General features: G+C 34.7%; 1 protein-coding gene across 1 annotated transcript in view; it reads left to right on the top strand.

Moving 5' to 3' along the window:
- The window catches only part of KIF6 (kinesin family member 6), a gene marked incomplete at its 5' end in the record, with an annotated part of 121131 nt that overhangs the window by 30640 nt on the left and 65331 nt on the right, over positions 1-25160 (top strand). The gene's annotated exons all lie outside the window — the stretch shown is intronic.

Raw genomic sequence — 25160 nt, 5'->3', positions numbered from 1 at the left:
CTTTTCCACCTTAATGCTGCCTCTGCTGGTTTTACAGTCTTGAAGCAGTAGATTGCCATATTCCATATGCTTGAGCACTTGAACAAAGTAAATGCTGATGTATTTAAAAATATATATTTTTTAATTATTCCTCAAGTGGTTTAATAATTTACATTGTTTGCAAACAAGTTAGAGCTGAATTCATAAATAATGCATTCATTTAGGATAGCTAACACACTCAACACCATTTTACCATGTGCTGTGCCTTTGTCAGCAGATGAGTACTATTTGTCCATACGTAACTGATAAAAAAATTTTATCTCTTATAATAAAACCAGTGTATTGTTATTCATACTTTATTTTATTTGAGCTGTTTTGTAAAATTTAATAAGTGACCATATTGAATACTGCTCATTGAAAAAAAAATTATTTGGGACAGATGGTTGGCACAGGCAATCTGCCACAATGATGAAGTATTGTCTTTGGTTAATCAATAAGTAAAAGTAAATGTAATTGATTCCCATTCCGTTTTGATAATGAGTTTTAAATGGAATGAGAAAGTAGTATGTTTTGAGGTAAGACTTTTTTTATACAATTGGATAGCACATGGTTTTCTCAGTTTAAAAGTAGTTGGAAACCTACTCCTTTCTTTCCAGTCCTCTTTTCAAACAGTTTTGGGTCAGATTCTGATATTCTGTGTCGTTCCATGTGGATATGAAAATGATGAAATCCTCAGTAATCAGGATGCTAAGTGTGAACGTGAAAGTCCTCCCTTTGGTTCACTTAGAGTTCATTGATTATTTAAACATTCCAGTCATACTGCTTGAGCACTACAGATAAATAAAAAGTTATTTTTTGAATATTCAGGTGGCCATATATTTCTGCATTCCTTTAGAGTGGCCTGACATTCTGCCGCAAGCCTAGTCCAGTAATGTTGGTGGCATTCGGACTTAAAATCTTCTGTAATATATAGCTGTTGTAATGATAATGCCTTAAAACATTATTTCTTAAAATATTTTTGTTTTTGTGCTCAGGGAATACTTAGAATGGCAGGCATAAAGTAGTAGAAACATTCTTAATAATACAACATGTACAGCCTTGTCAGTATGCCTGGCAACTGCCAGGCAACATGCCAACCTCAGGAGACCAATTGTCTCTGCTAGAATATAACTGAGTGTCCAAGCTCTTTTGTGCTTTTGTGTCTCTGAAAATGACAGTATTTTCTACCTAATATATAAATAACTTTATTTTTCTCTTTCTTTTGTTTTATTTCTTAAAGTTCGGAAAGTAACAAGCTTCAATATTTATGTAACTAACATTTATATTAAAAAGTTCTTGTAGACTCAAAATTAGCTTGTAGGGTTTTCACAGTTTGATTCTCTGTGGTACTAAGAGACATACTTGAGAAAAATTCACTATATAACACATGTAAACATATGCAGACAGTTCATCAGAAAATGTTAAAAAATGTCTCACTGTGTACTTATACATGGTACACATAAAAACATCATATCAGATGTAAAGTTTTGCTACAGGAGAAGAATTGCAAAGCACCATAAAACCTCAAGTGGTTATTACTATTTTTCTATTTTATTATAAAGCCATGACAGTGCAAAGGTACATTAGTACATTCCTTGGCAGACAAAAAACTCTTAACTCTGTCTGCTCATGGCTAGGATATAGCTGTCTTTCCTATTGGACTCAGACCTGAACACATTTGTATGCTTTGGACTTGATTAATCCCATTTGTTCTACCTAAGAATAAAGCAAAATACCTTGAAAGAACACCATCTGGTGAAAAGCATAGTGGTCAACTTACATAGCAAAATAAGTTATTCGCAAATATGTAATTTTAATACTCATGCAACAAATAAATATTTGGACTTAAGATTTTCCTTTTAACCTTCAAATTTCTGTATGGATTTGAAAAGCTTTCTCATCATGGTAAGTTTTTGACAACCTACTGCAGTGATGAAATTGTCAACTGGCTGGAGAGGCTTGTGAAAGAATGGGAAATAAGTTTGATAGAGACCATTGCAACAGTATGAAATGCTTTTCCCAGGAGTTAGGAATTACCATAGGCTTTGTCAGGACTCGTAACTAATTTTTCTAATATTGTCTTGCACTCTTCAATTAGTATGGCTATTAAAGAAGTTCTGGAAGCTATGTTGTCAACCCCAGAAGTTATAAATACTCAATCATGCACCTTAAAAGATGAGATTAAATATTCAAATCATTAGATTCCAGAAGAGTGAGTTTTAAACGATACAGTGGTATAAGCAGTATTTACTGTTAATATTTTGGAAAATGTATTCTTCTGCATTCTAAATTTTTAGAACTACCTGAAACTATTCCTAGAACCTGATTTTACAGGATTTTAGGAATATGTTTCACTTTATCCATATAAGTAATACCACAGGATTTAAGTATGTGCTTAAATCTTTATAAAAACAGCAGCTCAAACAATGCAAAATATATTGCCCAGTTAGCATGGATTGTGTTCTAAGGGAGTTTTTACAGTGGTTAATTGAAAAGGGTTAACTGTTAAACATTGCAGTTCTCCATACTTAGGTCAGCTGAACTGTTTTTTATGACAATAAATAACTATTCTTGCAAATTGTTAGTTTCAAAATCAGCATAAAGCAACTTACAGTAACTATAGACAGATTTTTGTTGCATAGTTGCATGTTTTCTCTATTTTCCATTTCAATTGTTCAAATAAAAAGATTTGTTGGTGTCAGTAGGTTCTAGAAGCACTTATGTTTTTGTCAGTAAAGAAGAACATGCATCATCCTAGATTATCATGTATAGCTTTGGCATATTCATGACTTACATTTCTGTATACTGGTTTTTATGTATTTTGTGAGGATTTTTTTAACTGAAAGGTGAGAGAATCTTCAGCTCAAAATTCAGACAGGACAGCTGGCAAGTAGAAACTTAGATTTTGCTAATGTCCCAATGTGGATAGATTTCTTAAACTGTTTAAAGTTGCCAATTATCCTCTACAATTGCTTAGTAATTGAACTAGCAGTCAATTGTCACAGTTATTTTGTTTGAGTACTCTCAAACTTTAGTGGGGTTGTGACTCTATTAGAGGAGGTTGCATGCAGGAATGGGAAAGGAATTATCATAGACAATAAGCAGGAGAGAAGTTAGAAGGAACAAATGAATATACAAGAGTTGTATATCATGAGCTGCACACAAGTGAAAGAAAAAGAACTACATCTAGGAACAGAATGTTGAAAAAAATAGAAACTGAAGAATTCTAGTTATCCTGGTTTCTGCAAAGGAAAAATCCCTTCTTAAGATCTGCAGTTTTTTAAATATGTGATTCAGGAAGAGAATTAAGAAGTCGTTAACATAATCAGATTATCAAAAGGCACAATGAGATCCCACACAAAAGGCTGTTGATGAAATTGAGTAATCAGGGATTAGGCATAAAATACTGCTTTAAAAAAAAGTTAAAGACTGTTGAAAGAGATTACATTAAAACTCCTTCATGTTTTATACCATGTGATATGTTTTATACCAGTGATAAAAAATAAGGATGAATCCTACAGAAGTTTATATCATGGATTTTTTACAGCTGGTGCTTCACATATTCTTTAGAATTATCAAACAGGGCCATACTGCCACTTACCATACAGGATACTAGGCTAGCTTGATCTTGCATCTGTTCCATTATGGCAATGTGTGTTTGTTCTTAATTTATCTCCTAAAACAAAGGAGAGGTTGGGAATTTGTTTGGTGATTTCTTTCTTATGCCTCTTCCTGTTTCTGTGTATAATACTCTTCCGTATGTATTCTTTCCATTCCAACTGACTCAGCAGCTGAGGAAATCCCTTTGCCTCCTACTCTTCCTATTTGTCATGCTCCTTGTCATTTGATAGGAAAAATTTACTTGATTTGGTGTCATAATAGTATTAACTAAGTATGTTTGTACTCAAAATAGAAAGCTTTTGATAACCTCAGAAATATGTTAGCAAAAAGCAGCCATATTTTATCAACAAATGACTAGTATATGTACATCTTTTATGTAATGCCACTTATTCTTTAGGCTTTCAGTAAGAATCTCAGAAGCATTAGCAAATTCTCAGGTTTGATACTCTCTCTTTTTGCAAATAATTGTATGTGTATGTACACTTGAGTTTTCTTTGAACATAAAGTAGGAACTAGCATGTCAGCTCAAATTGACTGGATTGTTGAACCTTGTCTCCTGCACTTTGCATTGGCAACAACTGATATTTCAGAAAAAGTTTGGATGGCAACTGGACTTTGATTCAATCCTGGCATTTCATTAGATAGAAGAAAAGTGGAAGTGAGGCGTCATTCTCATCCGAGCACAGAGACTCATTTTTCACATGTTGTAAACTGGCAAATAATTATTTGCAAGTTTAGAATCAATTATTATAATAATATGTTTTATTACTAAATAATAATAAACTAAATTATTAGCTTATAATTATTCATAATTATAAAGTTATCCATTCTTTTCAAAATCGATCTGAACTGTATACAGATGTCTTCTTGTCTATAGTCATTAAGGATTTGTTAAAGATGTGTGAAAGGGCTTGGGCCTGAGCCAGGATTGAACTCCCAACTAGAACCTTTAGTGTAATATTAAAGCTATTCTTCATCATTTAAACACTTTGCATACCTTACATCATTTATGAAGATTTCCATTTATAGCATGTAGGCTATATCGTATGCTAACTATTTTAACAGTTTAGTTAGTTTGCAAGCTTTCTTTTTTTTAATTCTGTTCGCTGAACTCTATAATCAGTCTGTTTTAATGTGATATAAAATGGTATTTCTAGTGTCTCTAATGTCTCTAATCATATCTCTAATGTGTTTTCCATTTTCCTATCTCATTTCCTTATCCTGAAAACAATTAAACTAGGAAATCAGCAGAAAGTATAGGAAAAAAAAGTATCTAGTTTAGGGAAATAGTTGTGGGAAAGTCTAGCTAATAGTTTCTTAAAAGACAAATTATTTAATTTAGAGCCTTTCATTTATTTTGCAGTTGATATGTTGTGTAGCTTTAACATTTGTTTGCCCAGAAACACATCTTTACCATTCTGTGATAGAAAAGAGAATAATTTGTTACTTTTGTGCTAGATTTGCTTCTGCTTTTGCATTGTAAAATCTACAGACTTATTCACCTGTTGCTCAGTCCATCAGAAAAAGTCATTTGTGCTGCTAAATTTATGAAAAGTAGATGAATGGTAAGAATAGAAGCAGCCTTGTGCAGGCAAAGTTTGTTTCTCTGTATGGTAAAAAATGTATTATCTCATAGAACTGCTATCTCTCTATGATGAAACTTATTTTTAAGATTTTTTTTCTCCCATATAATCTAGGGCCACATCTGTATTGAAAGATATAGGTAATCATGTTTCTAGTCGATCCTATCCAGACACTGATTTAAGCAGGGGGAATGCAGCCATACTGTTTCACTGCTGGGCTTGAGGTAATAGTCTGTGTTAAGAAGAAAATAATTTTTTATCTTGAACTCATCACAGCAATAAAACAAATCCTGGACCAAAATTGTCCCACAGCAGGCTGACTTGGAAGGTGAATGAGTGACTTCTACAACTGTACATGTCTATGTAGGCATGCCTGTGATTTTTTTTTTTTAAGTTCATCCTGCATTGAATGTGCATGCTCTTTCAGAAGAGACTGAGTGAATATAATACGTATTCTACATCTTCAAAAGCTTGACATGTAGTATTTACTTTCCTGTACAATCTATATTTTCCTCACTTCCTGTATGCCTGAAACTCTAAATAGCAGTCTTTAATGGTAATGACTGTACAAACACAATGAGAAACAAAGCCTAACACCCCAGATTTGATTTCCAAGTAGGTCTTTGGGCACCACTGAATCATATTTTCCAACTAATAAATACTAAGTTGTAGAGAGTTGATATAATGTTAAATAGTATTTTTTTCTGAACAGGTATGTCTTTAACTGCTTGTTTAAATATCAGGGCTCATATTCAAAATAATGTCATTAGTAAAATACTGTTGAACATGAGGTTTGATACCCGTGGAAGATGTAATAAGAACGACTGAAACTGGATATGTGAATTATTGCTGTGTTTTCTATTGTGCTTTTTTCAGTGTATGTTAGTCAGTATTAGGATATTCTCCTTGACGATTAGAGCAGAGGAATACACAAGTGCAGCATCCTAGTAATGCCCTCGGTTTCACTGATGACATTGGGTTACAAAGCATTGAATTCTTCAGCTAAAAATCATACCAGTTTACATGGGGACAGATTTGTTTTTCTTGGATCCCAAAAGACAACTTTTAGAAGGGAATGGTAGGTAGGCTGACTGGAAGCAGTGCAAGGCTGCCTGCTGCTCACATTTTGGCAAGACAGCTCCCATCACCGAGGAGGTTTTATGAATCGTGTAAGACAGTTAGCTTAGAGTGAACAGACAAGAACTTTTTATCTTCGTCCAAGTGTTATACTATGAATGGGGAGAACTTACTTTTCAATACCCATCTTAATCACAGAATGCTTTAAATTATAAATCCATAACTACATGAATAAAAGTCAGCAAAACGCTCTAGCATACTCAGTAGCTGCTTTTATTTATCGCATCATCATATCCTTCATAAATCCGAAACAGACATGACACTCTGGTTATGAATTTAATTTATGTTTCAGATGAGCATTCCAGAAAATGCAAAGTTAACTTATTGGTATAATGACCTGAGCTTTACAAATGCTTCAACGATTTTATGTTTAATACAATAACTGAGTTCATCATAAAGTCTCTACTGCAGCTTTAGTTTTATTTGTAATTCATATCTGGTAGAGGTGTATTGTATGTGAAGTCCAAATTCAAAGGTAGAATTACATATGATCTTTCTGGGGAGATGGTGTCAGTTATTACAAATTAGTAATTTCAGGGTAAAACAAAGAATGAATGAACCTGGCAAAACAAGAAAAAATCAGACTTCATCACACGTCACTGGAGTGATAAACATTTTGTTGCATTTTACTTTTATCATATTTTATCACTTCTTCCATACAGATAAGTCTTATTTTGAAATAGGTCTCAGACTACTGCTTGCTTCTAGCATAATTCTGTCAGTGTAAGAGATGTATGATACCATTTTTCCTCCTGCTGGATTTGTTTTCTTCCTGAAATATAAACAGTTTCGTTACCAGAAAACAGTGTGAATATTGTGACATTCAAAGAACACAATAAATCTTAGTAAGAGATTCAAATTGTTGTATATGCTGATGGGCTTGGCAATGATTATTTTGCTCTCACAAAAGATTTGATTAGCATCATGTTTTGACGATTTCTAGCCTTGTGCTTTACCTTTCATTGAGAAGTTGTGAGGTTTTTTCAGAGTTTGGTGAAGAACTTACCTGATATGTATCCAGTTCAGGGTTTAAGATCACTTTTTGCTAGGCAATATGCAAGAATGTACAAAAGAGAGCATTCCTACTGGAGGGTTGACAAGCTGACTTGAAAATGAAAGCTGAGAAATGGTTTCTATAAACAGATGGTGATTATGAATAACAGGAAAGTAGTGATGATAACACACCAACTGCTCAATTCTGAAAGCTAAATATTTTCATCTTGTATTAAGACTTCTCAAAATGTTTATCTTGGCTATTTTATATATTTATGTAATCATTTTGGGGAAAAGCTTCCTTATATTGTTGGAAAACCCACAGAAAGCTCCCTAATGGAAAGGACTGACTGAGGTTTTCCATCAGAATCTCTACTATGTCCTTCAGTTCAGAAAAAGGCAGGTCTCAACCCTCCAGAAAAATTAAGTGCTTAGCAAATCTATATGTTTCTTGGAGTCTTTTCTGTGTCAGGTAGTGCTTTGGGATATCTAGGCACAGACTCTGGGCACTGTGTTCATGACAGATCTTTTGTCAACAAACAGATGTACCTGTTTTATTGCTACCTGATCAGCAAAAGAGCTCACTGGTCCATGTAGGGAGTTATTCAGACTTACCGTTGATCTTTCTCATTAGTCAGAAAAGAAAGTATGTGCTACGTTTTCTGTTACAGGTCCAGGAAAAAAGTATATACTCCATTTGCTTTCCAGCTGAGCTTCTGCCACCTCTTACTAAGATGTAGTGAATATTTCATTGCCACTGTTAAACTTTTGTAACAAATATTTACAATAAGACATGTTGTTTTGTTAATTTCTTAAGCATTATATGTTTTCTCTAACATAGAGTGATTATTTGCTACGATAAATTTTTCATGATTGCCGACTTTAAGGACCAAGCAGGAAGTATCAGACTTCACTGCTTAAGATTTAGGTATTTTAAAAAACAGTCAGCATATGCTTTTGAACAATTTTATGGGGCTTTACTTTTGATAAGTTTAACAAAGCTATTTTCCGGTATTTCAAGCCACCAGATAAAACATATTGCTAATGCTCCAATTTATGTCATAAATATGAATACACGTCTATCTTCCTGCACACATTCTGTAATTTCCACATGTAATTGTGGAAATTTTTGAATTTGTCATATACTTTTACACAGATTGATATTTCTGACTGTCTTAAAGATCAGAGTTTTATTTTCCTTTTCAATCTTGTGAAATGAACAAGAAGTAAAACTTAAAATTCAAAGTAGTTTCTAGAACAAAGTTACTCTCTTTAAAAGTGCATGGATTGCAATAAATACGAAGACTAACTCTGTGAATTTATAGCAGGCTCAACTAACTTCTGGGGTTTTTTTGTTTGTTTGGGTTTTTTTCAAAATCTATTCTTCTATTTGTACTGCTTCCAAGATCTTTATTTTGTCGGAATTCACGAGTCCACTGTAAGTTTTTCTTGAGTGAGGACTTTGAACTGAACTCACTGAGATTAGTGAACAGTAAAAAACGAATGCGTTAAGAAGTTAGAGGTTCTGTAGAAACATCTATGTAAGCAACAACAGATGACTATTCTTTGTTATGAAGAAATATAAATACATGTTGTAAGATTTAAAGTTAAGTAAGCTCTTGCAATTGTATTCCATGATAAAGCCCTGTGTGTTAGGATTTTTGTCATCTTAACTAAGTGTTTATAAATATGAACATAGAGTTATTTTTAGGAGATGAAGCCCAGATTTTGCTTTTTGGAGCTAGATCTCCGTTTGCAGCATCAAAGGCAGATTTTGTAAGTTGTAAGGATTTAATGGAGTGGGGAGTGGATCATTACTTTCATTAATTTTTTCAGAGATGTTGAAACGTAATTATCTGTGTATTGAAAATGCTGTTATGTAAAACCACTTACTGCTTGTATGACTAGCAACAGCTTTTTCTTTCTCCACATTTATTCAGTTTTACAAAAGATCTCTGTTTTTTTCCAAGATGCCCATCATGTATTTCTTTGGACTTCTCAGCTGGGAATCCTTTCTGATGTGGAACGTATGTTTGGAAGCTTGTTAAAGATGCTTTTGGCAGTTTTTACTGCCTTCTTCTTGAGTCTGTTTAGATGGGGAAACTTTCCAGTATTTTTATGCTAGTTTACTGTTCTCTTATCCAGATTAGTCTGCTGAAATGTAACCTAGTGTTCCCTGGAAGTTCTCTACTGTTTCAAATCTTTTTGGCTTCCGGATTCATTAGCATATTTTGGCCGTCTAAAAATTAGCATATTTTGGCTGTCTAAAAATACTACTAGAACCTTCAGACTAACTCGTTAAAGATGGTGGGGTTTTTTTTGTGACTGAAGCTCTTCAACTCTTGGTATTTTAGAGGTAAAATATGCTACTGAAAGTTTCTGGTACTTGAAGAGTGATTGAATTCCTTTATATATTGACTGTTAGGTTTGGCAAATGCATCTGTGAAACTTCTTCCATATTGTTATTGTTATGAACAACAGTCCCAAGAGACTACAGTGCCTTTTAATAGGGCCACTGCATGCACATTATGTATGCATGTGGGTAATACGGAAGACTAGAGTCTCTTCCTATTAGCTAAATCTTCAGATTTTTCTGTGCAGATACTGATAATTCTGCTAAATAATAGAATAGTCTGGAGTTCTGTTTTGCTTTTGTTTCTGTATTTAGTCTAAAAAATGCCTTTTCATATCCTGTTTGTAACAGAAACAGGTACTGTCTTGAGAGACAAGTGTCAGCATATTTGAATATAAAACCAAACTAGAAATTACTGGAAATATCCCATAAACGCTGACTTTTTCCTGATATTTGCGAGACATTTAACAGGTTAAGATAAGTTTCACACAAATGTTTCAGGCCAATTTTGTGCTTCTGTTATTGTATAGTTTTTCCTTTGAAGTTGATGGAGCTGTGATTTTTTGCCTCAGTGAGAATGCACCCCCAAGTTTTAATGCTTTTGCTGAAAAAATCAAACATTGTACAGTTCATTTATATCTGATACATCATCTTTTTGTCTCTTACAGTTTTAACTCTGGAACATCTATTTAGTAACTGTGCCTTTGTTTTTTTTCATTTTCAGCAACTGTTGTAAGTTCAGAAACATACCTTTAAAAGAATGTCATTATTGTTAGCAGGGGGTTGTGTCGTATTTAGATTAATTTCAGAAAGTTTGGACCATTATTGACTTTTGTGTGAAAGGAAAGAGTAAACAAATTATTGGATATGAGCTATACAATTAGAACCGAGGTGATATTAGGTTTTCCATGATGTTATGCAGTAAATTTGTTAGCTTTTACTTCTGGGTCAGGTAAAAACTCTTACTGATTTTCATTGCAGGGTTGGCCTTACAAATCTATGGCTGAGATGCTCTGCTGTAACCATCTACTGAGTTACACTAAAAACAGTCTTTAATCTTTTTATTCCTAGAGGCAGGTAGGAGCTGGTCTAAGACTTCTGTAAGTTAAGGCAAATATGAAAGTTGGACTGACTACGCAGAGTTATACAAAGAACTGAAGTGGTTCTTTGTAAACTTGTCTGCAAAGATCCTTGAGATGTAGGTCACTATGGCCACTTTCCTGTACCAGAAGTGGTGTGGCTAAAGAAATTATTTAACATTGGCAAGCATTTAGCAGGAATTCCAGTTCTTCAAACCACTGATACCTGACTGATAAAACGAATGGTGGAAGCTAGTCATGACAAAGTTCTAAACTGTCTACTTTTGTATTTTATTACAGTGTTTGTGATTAATCTTCTTCACCTTAGTAGTTTTTCTGTTTTCCTGTTTTTTATTTTTCCTGATAATATGATTTCTGTATGTGAGTCATTTGGTGACTGTTAAGCAAAACATTTGCTGAAATAATTTGTTGTTGTTGTTAATGATGCTATGGCAAATACTTGTACAAATAGTCCTACTCCTAGTGTGAGCGCCCTACCTGATTTTCAGCATATTTTTACTAGACCCACATTCAAATAAAACTAAATTTCATCTTTTACAGTCTTTTCTAGTTTCCTAGTCATCAATCTAGTTTGCAATCATTTTCTACAATCTGTAGTCTTGCTTTTTTGCTTTATTGTGTCTTGAGTGTAATCTCAAGCCTGTTGCATTTGGTCATCTCCTGGCTCTTGAACTGCTTCTGCCTCTTCCTGTTGCTGAAGTTGGTTACTGTTACTGTCTTTTGATGTTTATTGCAATTCTGTAATTCCTTCAGAAATGATCATCTCAAAAACTGTATTCTGAAGTTCAGCTCTGGGCAAAACTAATATGGTAAACTAGTATGAAAATCTGATGCTGTTAATATTGGATGCTATGTTTGAAACCTTCTGCAATTTGTTTTATTATGCCTATTACAATGTAACTATTGCTTTCTGCTGCCATTTTAGGCTTTCTCTTAGCTAGAGATAAAAGCCTTTAAGAACATCAGTTTATCATTCTAGAACTAACAGTAAACTTTCCCAAAAATCTGAATGGAAAGATTAGCTTTTTTAATATTTGTAATATATATTTGCACACTATTTTAGGAAGACACTGTCCCTCGTTTGCTTATTCCTCAACAGAAATCAAACCAGTTTCTCCATATTTATGTCTCATTATAGAGAATACAGAGAAAATGAGCCTGGCTTATCACATCAGTAGTTCAAGTTTATTAAATCTGTGGCTTTAAAAATTTTCACCATGGAATTGAAACTGATATCTTGACATCCTTTAGAGTATGTATATATTTGATTTATGCTTTCCTTAAAGTAAAGGCAGACTCAAGTAGGAGTTTTTAATGAAGAGCTGGACCATTTCAACTATAATGCTATCTTCTCTTTACACTGGTTTATACTTTATAACATTATGTTTAGCTCACATTTTCAGGCTTGTTTTTTTCTTGTACATTTATGAGGATCTAGTGGTCATTTCAAAAGGAAAATACTTGCAAGCTATGTCATGTGAAAAGCATATAAAACTAGATGCATCTAAAATGTCAGTGAAAGGGATATAAAAATAAAGTTTGAAGTGGTAACTTTAATTCTCTCTCAAAATCACTGTCTTTAAAATAATTAATTCAATGTACAAATAACCTTTTATAATGCAGAAGATATTATCCAGGACGTCTCCATGTGATAAAGTGACAAAGTGTTAAAAATCTTTTCTTGAAAAGAAGATTTTTCTTTTTTAAAGTGTCTGTGTATCTCTTTTCCACAGGAATAAAAGTAAATGTATTTTCCAGTCCTTGTTTACAATGTATTTGCTTCCAGAGCACAGGCAGTAGGAGAACATACCTTAGGTCGTTTTTTGTGGCTTCGTGTTAATACTGACTGATGAGTTATCTCATGTATTCTGCAAATTTGTATGTCTCTTTTCAGGAGATCTCATTGGTGCCCTTTATGTTTAAATTGACTTAACAGCTTGTGTAACTGTTTTATACGTTCTTTTCTTTTTCTTAAGAATTTCTAAACTTTCTCTTGTAGTAAAGACAGCACACAGAAAGCTGTGCTGTGCTAGAGAATTGTTTTGGGTTTTTTTTTCATGTGAAGTCCTTGTCACTTCTGACTGCTAAAGTGCTGAAATTGCTCATTTTTCCCATGAGGCTTGTATGCCTGAAATAATTTTTTTTTAAATCATAGCAGTACATGGAAACATTACCAAGACATTAATGTTGTAAGGACATGTTCCTGTGCCACTGCCAAAACAGACAGCAGCACCCCATCCTGAGCGTAAAAGTGCTGGAAATACCTGCATCAGTTCCAAGGTCAGATACTTTACAGGAAGGTAAAAAACACCACCATAGACTGGTATTTGATAACTTGTGGTTCAGTTTATTTTCTTGTTGACGTCTATTACTTAGTGTTTAGCTCAAGTGCTAAAGCACAAGATTTAATATTTCTTCCAGTTTTTAGTTGCTGTGATAATTCAACAATGTATGTGGCCAATCCCTTCTGCTTTCTGAAGGGCCATGTGCATATTTAAAATGCTCAGTACTTTGATATTGATAGCTAAATCTTTTACATGTTCATTTTCTGGGCACAACAGCTTCTGCCTCATCAAGGCCTGATGTTCAAAACATCCACATGGCTTAAAGAGGATAGCAGAAGGTATTGTATCTCCCACTCATGTGGTGGGTCTAGAGTTTGGGAGCATAGGCTGTAAAGCTAAGATGATTAATCCAAAAAAGGGTAAGGGCTTAGAAAGTGCAAAGGTCCAAGGCAGTCATGAGATTCATTGTATCATTGCATCACCAAGCAGAATTTGTTGTCAGGGCTTCTATAAGCCACTAATGTTTTAGTCTCTGAGGAAGTACATATAAGCATGTTGTTTGCCTGTGATATCAGTTGGACCTAATGATATATTGAATGTTCATTTAATTTTTTGATACTTTGTGAATTAGAACTTTCATGCGTTTATCCCTACTGTTTCAAGAGGCAAGGCTAAGTCAAAAGGTTCACTTTCTCATGCCTAACTTCCCTCATGAATCATTGCAGGTTGCTGTCATGTGTTGTTGTTAGGTATGTCTTCAAGTAAATTTAAGGTAAAATAAAGCTGGATATAAAACTTAAGGTCTTTCTTCAGAGTAAAAAAGCCCTGATATGGGTTTCTGAAATCTCTGAATAGCTATAGAATAGATTTCAGTTAGGACTGTATATTGGAATGTGACCTGTTTGATTTTGATTTAAAATTTTGACATATGCCTCTTTGGGATTTAAATGAGGATTAACATATCCACTTCAATCCAGATAATTATTATGCAGTATTTTGGGAACAATGGGAAGAACTACTCGAAGCTTACAGTACCAATCTTGGTGAGGAAGTTTACCTGTAGTTTGTGATACAACTTTGTAGTTTTTTAGACTCCAATCCCATTTGAGTACATACTATACTAGCGTAGCGGTTATCACGTTCACTTCACACACAAAAGGTCCCCAGTCAGGTTGGATGGGACTCTGAGCAACCTGATCTAGTGGAAGATGTCCCTGCTCACTGCAGGGGTGTTGGACTAGATGACCCTTTAAGGTCCCTTCGAACCCAAAGATTCTATGATTCTATAAATAAGCATGTTTTAATCTATGACTGACCAGCACTGAATGAATAGAGCTTTTTTTCAAATAAAGGATTTTGCTATACTCTTCCATGCGTTTGTTGCCCTAGATTTGTCCTTCAGTAACTCTGTATAGAGCTACAACTTTAAAACATTTTGAAACTTAATCTGGTGTAAAAAGTAGGTGCTTGTCTGTTAAGTAGAAGTGGTCTCTGTGTATATGTGATGGCACAGTTCTACAGTATTCCTTCTTTGCAGATATTTCTGAAATGAAGCCCTTGGCCTAGAAATGTCAGTCATTTGGGACCTGCCTCCTTAAAAAACACTGCTAGAAGATGCATCTATTACAAAAAGGAAGATCTGTGGTCAGGCTATTGTTTCAGAAGTGTATTCTGTGTTGGCCTCCTCATGAGGTGCCCCAGAGGTTTCTAGTACTAGCTTTCCACATTGTTCCAAGCCTGTTTTTTTCCAGATTTTAGAAGGAAGGAATAGATTGAAGGGTGCTAACTATGAGAGGAGATATATGTTTCTATACTCCTATGAGTGAACTTGTTTTTTGTAGTTTTTAATATTATATCACTGAATTTATATTTATGTGAAAAAAGCTTGGGTAAATTGGGTCTTGCCTTGGTCTTTTGAGTAAATTAATTCTGGGTTTTAAATTTCTGTGATAATGTCTAAAGCAGTGGAGCGGGACTCAGAAAAAGGAAAAAGTGAAAAAGATCATAGGCCTCTTATTTTCTCCCTCTCATTCTGTTTCTGGGCTTTTTTTATTCAAATGTCAGGAACCTATTTGATCTGCTTGGTGGAATACATTAAGAGACCATGTGCTGGTTACAAGTAGCATTTGTTTCTGAATACTACTTTTTGTCTTTCTTGTGAAAATACTGTGGCTTTTTGTGAGATTTGTGGCTTAAGTTGTACTCCTGATGAAGCTGGGAATGAGACGAGGAACAAGAGAGACTGTAGGTTGGAGGGTAGCAAGATCTGAGTTACTAGGGAATGAAAACTGAAATGAAGAGAATTACTCACAGAATCACAGAATCATTAAGGTTGGAAAGGACCTTTAAGATCAGCAAGTCCAACCATCAACCCAACACCACCATGCCCACTAAACCATGTCCTGAAGTGCTATGTCCACACGTTTTTTGAACACTTCCAGAGATGGCGACTCCACCACCTCCCTGGGCAGCCTGTTCCAATGCCTGACCACCCTCTCAGTGAAGAAATTTTACCTAATATCTAGCCTAAACTTCCCCTGGCGCAACTTAAGGCCATTTCCTCTCGTCCTATCACTAGTTACTTGGGAGAAGAGGCAAACACCCTTGTCACCACAACCCCCTTTCAGGTAGTTGTAGAGAGCGATAAGGTCTCCCCTCAGCCTCCTCTTCTCCAGACTGAACAACCCCAGTACCCTCAGCCACTCCTCATAAGACTTGTGTTCCAGACCCCTCACCAGCTTCATTGCCCTTCTCTGGACACGCTCAAGCACCTCAACGTTCTTCTTGTAGTGAGGGGCTCAAAACTGAACACAGTATTTGAGGTGCAGCCTCACCAGTGCCAAGTACAGGGGCACGATCACTTCCCTACTCCTGCTGGCCACACTATTTCTGATACAGGCCAGGATGCTGTTGGCCGCCTTGGCCACCTGGGCACACTGCCGGCTCATGTTGAATGGAAAATGGTTAGAGAGAAAAGATGGTAATATGTGTTTTGAAATGAAACATACAATAAAATAAAAATAGTAGTTGGGAAGTGACTGCTTGTCTCCCTTAAGTTAGCTGTTACCCCCAAAAAGAACTGAAGGCTCAAAGACAGGAACCTGAGCTGGGGCATGGTTCAGATTTAATGGAGCTTCAGTAAGTTAGGGGGGCTGTAGGACAAAAAATTACAAATTTAAACTGCTGCATATCTAATTGCCATCCCTTAGGCAAATTTTTTAGTCTTTAAGATAAAGAGGTCAAAACAACCAGATTAATAGCCGATTACTTTTTTCTTTATAGATACTTTTAATCACTTGGTTTAGAAAAATTATGTTCTGACATTCAAAGACCTGACTTTGTCATAATTGAGATTGTGCAGGGCAAGGCCTGGTGAAACACCTGTTAACGAAGTCCAACATGATATAATTCAGGCAGTTCAGTTCATCTGATGAGTATCATGTATTTGATGCTTTTCTGTTACAGCAGCCCAGGTGTTTGTTATAGATGCTTTCTCATAAAATTTTCCTTTTCTACCTGTTGCTGAATGAGGTATAAATAGTGTCAATGCCAAATATAATAATGACTATGTTATGCCATGTTCCAATAAATGGTCTCTGAAGACTTTTCGTAAGTTACTCTTTACAGTGCATTCACATGCTAGACAGTCCAGAGAGAAGAGAGGAAAAATAGCAAAATACCAAAAATGGGATAATATCAAGTCATGGATGAAGTAGATGGTGTGTTTGTTGTTTGGAACCTGTTTGATGTTAATTTTCCTGACAAATGTAAAATTAAATTTATTAAATACCGGACTGTAATACTTTGAGCAGTCAAATATATAACACTGGAATACAGTTCTGGGGCTAAATTAAGTTTTTGTGTGGCTGAATGGAATGCCCATCTTGGTTGGATTGAAAAATGTCATAAGGCTTTTTTTACCCAAGCATTTCTGCCAAGTGCGTACAGGAAGTGGCTTTGGCAGTTGTATCCAAACAAGTAACTTCATTTCCTGGAATCGGCTTTTTTGCAAGATGTGGACTTTAGGAAAGAAGTGTAAAGAAGGATATTAAAGGGTAGAGGAAAAATCACCCCTAAAAGCCTCTGAAAAGAAGTTTGTCCAAAATATCAATTTTTTATAGATAGATTCACAACAGCACCGTATAGAATATTTTTTCAAATAGACGGTTTCTTTATATAATAAAAATTACTGAAACTATTATCTTTACTAGGGTCCATTTTGCAGTGGTCCATTTTATGTCTGGAAAAAAGGAGACAGTGTTTAGTGTTTATTGGCAAGGCTTGTATATCGACTATAAAGTAGTTGATATACAAGAGAATGTGTTGTATGACCACACAGCTTATAGAGGCCTATTAGCAACCTGAGGTAAGTAAAACTTCTATTTACTGCCACAAAAAAAAAAAAAAAGAAAGAGAATAGATGTTGTCAGGTATAATTTTCAGTGAAAAAGGAGACGTGTTGATGTAACATTAAACATATTCTGCTAAAAATATGAAAATTTTATCTGGCTGGCCAGGTGCTATTTTTTTATGCTATTGCCAATTTATATTGTTCTAGTCTAACTTGCTGGGTTTGAATCACACTTTATTTTTTTCCTTCTCTTTTTTTTCTACTCTCTTAAGGTTACTATCCTGAACATTTCAGTAGCAGTACCTGCAACCTTCCTCACAGTGCTGGATAGCTGACTATAATATAAGCTTTCATCTTCCTATGCTCTTAATCTTAGGGTCAAATCATAGATCTTTTTCAGATGCTTGAAAAGCAGTGGTTCGAAAGCTGTTTAGTATCAAATGGTTTTTTTTAAGTGTTATTGCAAATGAGGGGCTATTTCAGAATTGCTAATAGGGAAAACAGTACATTGAAAAATGTAGTAGCAGTGAGTCATACTGTGATGCATCAGATGGGAATCTTGAAAAAATTACCGTTTCCTTATAAATAATATTGCAAAATCCTGAAGTTTAGAGAGAAAAGTAAATACTTATGACAGAAGAAATCTTCATGTCAAAAAAATGCTACAAAGTTCACAGATAATGGAAAAATCAGAATATATTTTTTAATAATAGATTTAGTTGGGTACTAAAAGACAATACATGAAACAACTTAATATAACTTAATTTATGTAGAATTTTTGTCAAGTCATTAAAAACTCTTTTAGTGGATGAAGAGACAAGAAAAAATGCTTTGGAAGGAGTTCAATGCAATAATTAAAGCATGAGTAGAGATAAGCAAACATTTTGTATACCTTTCCCAAACGTCAAAGGCTGTACTTGCTGTGTCACAAATGGCAACTGCTGTAAATTTGTTTTGGGATGGAAGCTTTGCCTTTCCATTTTTATTTTTGATACCTCTTTCTGTATGTTATTTTTTATGTAATCATCTATTTTTTGGTTTTGTAATGTTCACTTTTTCAATACTTATGCAGAGAAACTTAAGACACTTTCCTTGTTTGCAGTTGTGCCCACTACTTATTGCCAGTCTTGTTGTTCCTAAAGAAATGAAACTTCTTCTTAGTAAGAATATTGCCTGAATAACGTATGAGCTTCTGTTAACATTTTCCTTTGTATGTTTCTGATTTTTCACTGAATACTTGTGATAAAGTATATTGTCTGAGTTTGTTAGCTGGCTTGGAATCTTATTCTTGTTTGTCATATTTTTCCTTCATGTTCACTGTTGTTTGCATACTTCTACTGCTGTGTGGATTTAAATTATAAACAAAACAATTCCGCTTTACATTGCATTATAGAGCCATTACTTTGCCTTGAATAAGATCCCGGACTGAGATGCAGGGCATTGGGTTTTTATTTCGGTCTTTATTATTTACTAAGTTTGTGAACTTATACAAGTGACCTCATCTCTCTGAACCAGTTTCCTCAACTGTAAAATAAATTAGAATGTCTTATCTTTCTTGATCACTTTGAGATTTCATGTTCAAAGGCCATCTGTAAGTGCAAAGTCTTGTTTTTCTAACACTGAGGAGCATATGAAATGATTTGTGAAAGACGGTGAATTAGAAGCAGAAACTAATATAAAATGTTGGAATTCTGGACTCTTCATTTCAGTCAGCATAACTTGCAACACAGTTCTTGAAATTACTTCTCTTTATTGATAGCTGATTTGTTTGGGTAGCTTGATTGAAAATCTAGGTTATGTTGGCTACTTAAAATTCATTGCAAGCATGGGTGAATATTTCTATTTATAGTATGTTTGATATTTATTGTAAACTCTAAGAGTAAGCTTCATACAAATGTATTTCATGCAAAGCCATCTCTACTTGCTCAGTAAAAGAAAGCAGAGTAAAACACTGAGTGACCTGGGAAAGTTCTGAGTGTTAAAATGATTGTATTTTTATTATGAATCCTTTATTCTGCAATACCTCCCCATTTTGATCACCTCTCTCTATGCCTTTTACATTCAGCTTTAGGTCTTTGAGGAAATAATTATAAATATATTAGAAATTTCCTTTAATCTTTAAGAGTACAGAGAGACAGTGACATCAGTTTGAATAATAGCCAATGTTTGGAAACAGAGGGAGAATGTCTTAGTTTTGTATCGGGAGCGTTAAAACAACTTTACATAAGGGAATGCTAGAAGAATAAGTCAGAGCTCCAGGCAGACATCCTTTGATTTTCAACAGGTTTGTTTAATTAACTAAAGCCTAATACAAGAGCCCACAGCTCTAATATACAGCACATTTAGTATTGAAGTAAGCTTGTATGACCAATTTCCATAATATATTGTCCCATTTTGCTCCTAAGGAAAACAAGCAGTTTAAAGCCATCAAATAAACATAGTGTACTTGGCATTCAGGAAGAATTATGCTATTTTTCTAGTGATAGTCACTTATTTCAAAATATTTCCAAGGGGCAAAAACACTCTTCATTCTATGTCTTGACGTAAGCAGATTTAGAGCTACAGAGGTTATTGGTGCAAAAATTATCTTTTGATCCTTTGCTGCATATTAATCATGTAGTTATTTGGTTACAAATTTTAATTAAAAAGGAATTGAAAGAAGTAGCTTTTCATAGTGGGAATTGTGCCAATATGAAATGGAATTTCCCTCAAATACTTTACATGACATGATTTTTTTTTAATGAAGTTCCCTAATACAGACCATTGAATTTTCACCAGAAAACCTTGTCATATGACGAGTCAGAGAGACAACAAGGGGAGTCTTGCCTCTGTGAGCAATCAGTTTTGCCATTAATATCACTGTGACAAGAGTATCATCAGTTCCGATTAAACCAACAGTTTTTCATATCACAGAAACAAAAGACTAATTAAGATGCAGAAGAACCCAGATTACTTGACTTTTTTTTATTCTCAAGTTTAGTACAATAGACCTGTATTAGGCATCATAAGAATAATTACAGTTTTCCTTTTCTCTTTTTACATACTGTGGTGACTATAGCCAGAAAACTAAAGCTGACAATAAATTGGTAGGAGCGGACATTTTTAAGTGATGTGAAAAGTTGCATGTTATTATGCAGTTGTATACATGTTTTATAAAAGAAAAATAATTTGTATTTTAAATAATGAAGGTTGCCTTCTGATATTAGAGATTTTGTTTTTAATTTGTTCATTGTCAGAAGGGAGAAAAAATTTGCATCTCCATGCTTATCCACATGTGCATGTACATATGTTAGCTGTCTCTGATTTCTATGAATGTACTTGGGGGAAGAAAATGCTAGCGCATGTTTATTTGCAGGATCAGAAATTCAGCTTCTAAATTAATTTACTTTCTATCACTGGTGCTGAGGGTGGCAAAACAATGTGTAATTGTGTAGTTAGATATCCATCTGATAGTAAGTGACCTGTAACCACTATATTGTTTCATGGGCTCACAGAATTTAAAAGATAATATATATTTTTATAAATAGTTATCCTCCAGTAAGACAAAAAGAGAAATGTTCAAGAAATTGCTAAAGATGCACTGGTACATTTCTGAAAGACAAATGTTCTGTGAATTATTATAAGCAAATAGATGTTGTGAAATCCTAGACTTTATTTTACCACACTGCAGTATCAAATTGCTCTCTTACTTTTATTCCATGGGGAATGGTTGCTGTGCATAAAGACAAGGAATGGTTATTTTTCCTGAATGTGGATATTTATCATTATGGCAGCAGGACTTAATGGGATAGACTACACCAACCCATAACTACAGGGTAGAAGGCACTTCGTGCCTCTAGGGTCAGTTTAAGATGGAAACCATCAAAATGTTGAATTAATTTTACCGTGGTGAGGTTTCAGGGATTAAATTTGGGGTTAATATGTACACTTGTTTCAAACTGGTATTTGTAAACCCTGACATGATTGTTTCTAATGTTTTCTCTGAGGACAGAAAATAGTATGAATAGCACAGATCTTTTGGTCAACTTAGCAGCAGTTATGAGTTCTTAGCTGTCTCTGCCTATTCACGATCCCTTTGGTAAGACAGAGAATTCATACACTGCAGACCTGCCGTCAAAGAAAGTATCTTAATCATTTCAGTGGCCCAATATCCATGATGGGATTTCAGCTACAGAGTATGGGAGAATGGGAATTAATTGTCCAGTAATTTTACAGTGCTCATAGCTTTTTGACTCTAAGATCAAAATATAGAAGCTTCTTATAATTAATTAGTAGTTCTTTATTAAAATGCATTAAGATATGTTTAACAAAAACCCTCACTCCAACTTTTTGCAATAGCATAAGCACTGTTCATGGCCCGTGTCATCCCTGTGCTGCTTCCAACATGTTGTGCGACTGAGGTATATGGCCTGAGGTTGTCAGGTGGAGAATTAATTTTTACTTAATGTGTTCTTCTTTTGTTCCCCTTTATGTTCCTTCTCAGTTCTGGGAGCAGTACGGTAGTTAGACATAAAAGGTGTTACCCATTCATCATATTACAGTGGATGTACCATGCCCCAAAAATGGATGTGCAAAGAAGAAAAAAGTCTGGGTGAATCCCTGGATTGAAAGGAAGAGGCTTTGAAAGCTGGCTGCAAACGGCTAGATATATTATGTAGTAAAGAATAATCCATTTTTAGGTATTTGAAGGTGACATGACTGGCAGTGGGGAGCTCTCACATTCAGTCTTATTAAAATTTAAAACCTAGAGATACCTATATATTTGAGTGGATATTTTCACAATAATATTGGAAATTAAAGATTTTGTTTTAGGTGATATTGTTTTGTGTAATGCAAATTCTTTTATGTTTTTTTGTTATGATACACTTCAAAATGCACAGTGGTGAAGTTTGGGAAAATGACAGACAGAAGTTGCACCAATGCTTAGTTGAAACTAATTTTCCAAGCTCATCAAGTGATAGTACTAGTTGGGGAACTTAATATCCCTGTTTTAAATTACACCTTCATTTTAAAACCTAGAGAGTTTTAAGTATTACTTCTAAATCAGATGGGTGGTTAGAATCCTATTTATTGGGTTTTTTCCAAATGTTTCTTGGTCTTTTGAGGAGTGCCTGTGCCAAGAGGAATAAACAAGGATGTTTGCTTGAATTCCAGAAATATTTCTGTAATATTAATGAAATTTCTCGAGCATTTTTTACTTCCTTCAAGCAATCTAAACTAGAGGCACCACAAGAACATAATTCTTACCACATATTAATTTTAGACCTGAGACAAGCAATGAGGTTTTTGCTTGTATAATTTTGTGTTTACACATTTGTCCTTATACATAGGAAGTCCCATATTTATCACACACAAGTTTTTAGAGGCCTTTAGCTGATACATAGGATTGAGTGGTGCAATACTAACTTTCATTGATCCTGATAACACTTTAGTCCAACTTCCTCCCATCCTCCTTCACTCAAACGTGCACAAACATTTAGGTATTGTTTTTTTGTTTTGGGGTTTTTTTAATTAATTTAGGTTTTGAACTGCACTGAAACAGGAAGTTATACATTTTGAGTATTCAATTTTTTATACATCAACACTAAGAAAAGAATGCATCCACAAAGTTAACCTTCTGTGGCTTTACAATGACAATTTTTAATCTCTCTTGTGAAATTGCCAGAGTGAAAATACTGTCACACCTGAAGTAAATAAAGAAGGGTATCAGTGAATACAATCAGATGATAGGAACTCTGTTGTTCACATTAGGAACTCAGAGGCATGTAAGTAGATATTCGGTAACAATAATTAATGTCTTATTAATTAATAACCAGAAAGAAGACTCATCTCACAAGGGCCTAGCTGTCATAGAGTTTGTTGCCAGTTATATTTTTGGTGATAAAAAGCAGTATTATTTCCCTGCATTACGTTGATAGTAGAGTCCAATTGCATTTTTATTAAAATGCAACTTTTCAAAGTTGTCTGTAAACTATTATGTAAAGAAAGCCACAGATCTATCTTAGAATTTCTTGAGCCTGAGCTGTACTGGAAGAATGGCAAAAGGAGCATACAGCTGGAGTTTATGTCTCTACCATGCAGTCCCACCTATGTCTAACACGTGGCTCCTTCTCACCAGTCTGCCTTGAGGTTATTATAGATAAATCTCCTCTTCCAACTGAAATTACTGTCCCTGACTGTTCATAATTGCCAGATTTCCTGCTTCTGCCCTGTCCACCTATCTGGGCTTTACTAGATTAAAAAAGACTTGCTATTTAAAATAAATTAATAAATTTTGACTGAAACCAGTTAGGGAGTACTCACATGAACAATTCTCCTAGACAGTGTGGCAGAGTAGTGGAGATGAATGGCTGGAAAGTTTTATCAGAACCTTTTCTTCTGTGAAATCACAAAAGCAAAATTCTTCAGTAAGTACAAAACAAAAGTGTGATATATGTCCATGGTTGGAGTTCCCTTGGAGCACGGATATTTTTATGCATTAAAAAGTTATGAGAGATAATACAGGAGTTTGGATTTTTTGGTTTGGTTTGGGGGTTTTTTTGGTGGTACAGACCTCCAAAAGGATCATTCTGCAGGAAGGAATACATGCTTTTGCGGATTACAGTAGACAAAATGAGATGAAATCCAATAGCACTAACTGCAAAGTCATGAGTTTAGGGTATAATGAAAGAGCTGTTGCTTATTAGCTCAATGAACAAGTCATGGGTAGGATCTCATTTTAAATGTGTTTTCATATAAGCACCTTGGATTAAATAAAGAAATCAAACTGAGTCAATAACTGAAAAAAGCCTTTTTAAGAAAATGAAAGTGTTGTTTTATAACAGGAAGTTAAACCTTTTACCTTTTTTAGTGAAAGTTGCAGGGAAATGTGATTATGAATTATGAAACTATTTGGAGTGATTACAAAATATCAAAGTGATGTGAAGTGGTAATGAATACTATGAGATAATAAATTAGAAGGTTTCTAACAATCACAAGTGGGAAATTCTGAAGCAGCTTTCTAAGCAGGATAATGGAAGTGAGAAATTAAAATTGGTTGTGTTACAAAATTGTAAAAAGAGCTGTAAGGTAGGAAAGAAATGATCTTGCAGTTAGAAATTAGCCTGTGGTTAATTTTTTAAGTGAAAATTTTAGGGCTCAACTTGCTGTTGTCTCTGAGAGGATGTTGATTATTGTTTCTTGATCATGATTACTATATTGAACTTATCCTGTTTGATTTGTTGGAATGCTTGGCAGCGTGACAATTCCCCTTGGTGAAGACATACTGACTACTTCTAATGATTTTCCTGTCCTTCAAGTGCCTGGAAGTGGTTTCCAGGATTAGTTGCTCAGTCACCTTCCCAGAAATCGAGGTGACACTGACAGGCCTGTAGTTCCCTGGGTCCTTGCAATTCTTAAAGATAGGAGTGATGTTTACTTTAGTCTTCGGATGCTTCTCCCAGTCATTTTATTGATCAAAGATTATCAAGAATGGCCTCACAATAACATCATCCAGCTCCCTCAGCACTCGTGAGGTCATCCCATCAGGGCCCCTTGATTTATGTATGTCCTGTTTGCTTAAGTATTCCCTCACCTGATCCTCTTCCATGAAGGATATGTATTCCTTAATACAGACTTTCCCACTTGTCTCTGGGACCTGGGATAACTGAAGGCTGGTCTTGCTAGTAAAGACTGGGACAAAGGCGGCATTCAGTACCACAGCCTTTTCCACGTCCTGTA

The sequence above is a fragment of the Phaethon lepturus genome, unplaced genomic scaffold (genome assembly GCF_000687285.1).
Source record: "Phaethon lepturus isolate BGI_N335 unplaced genomic scaffold, ASM68728v1 scaffold13346, whole genome shotgun sequence".
Classification (NCBI taxonomy): Eukaryota; Metazoa; Chordata; class Aves; order Phaethontiformes; family Phaethontidae; genus Phaethon; species Phaethon lepturus.
Note: the sequence above shows the minus strand (reverse complement) of the source record. Positions and strands in the feature narration are given on the sequence as shown.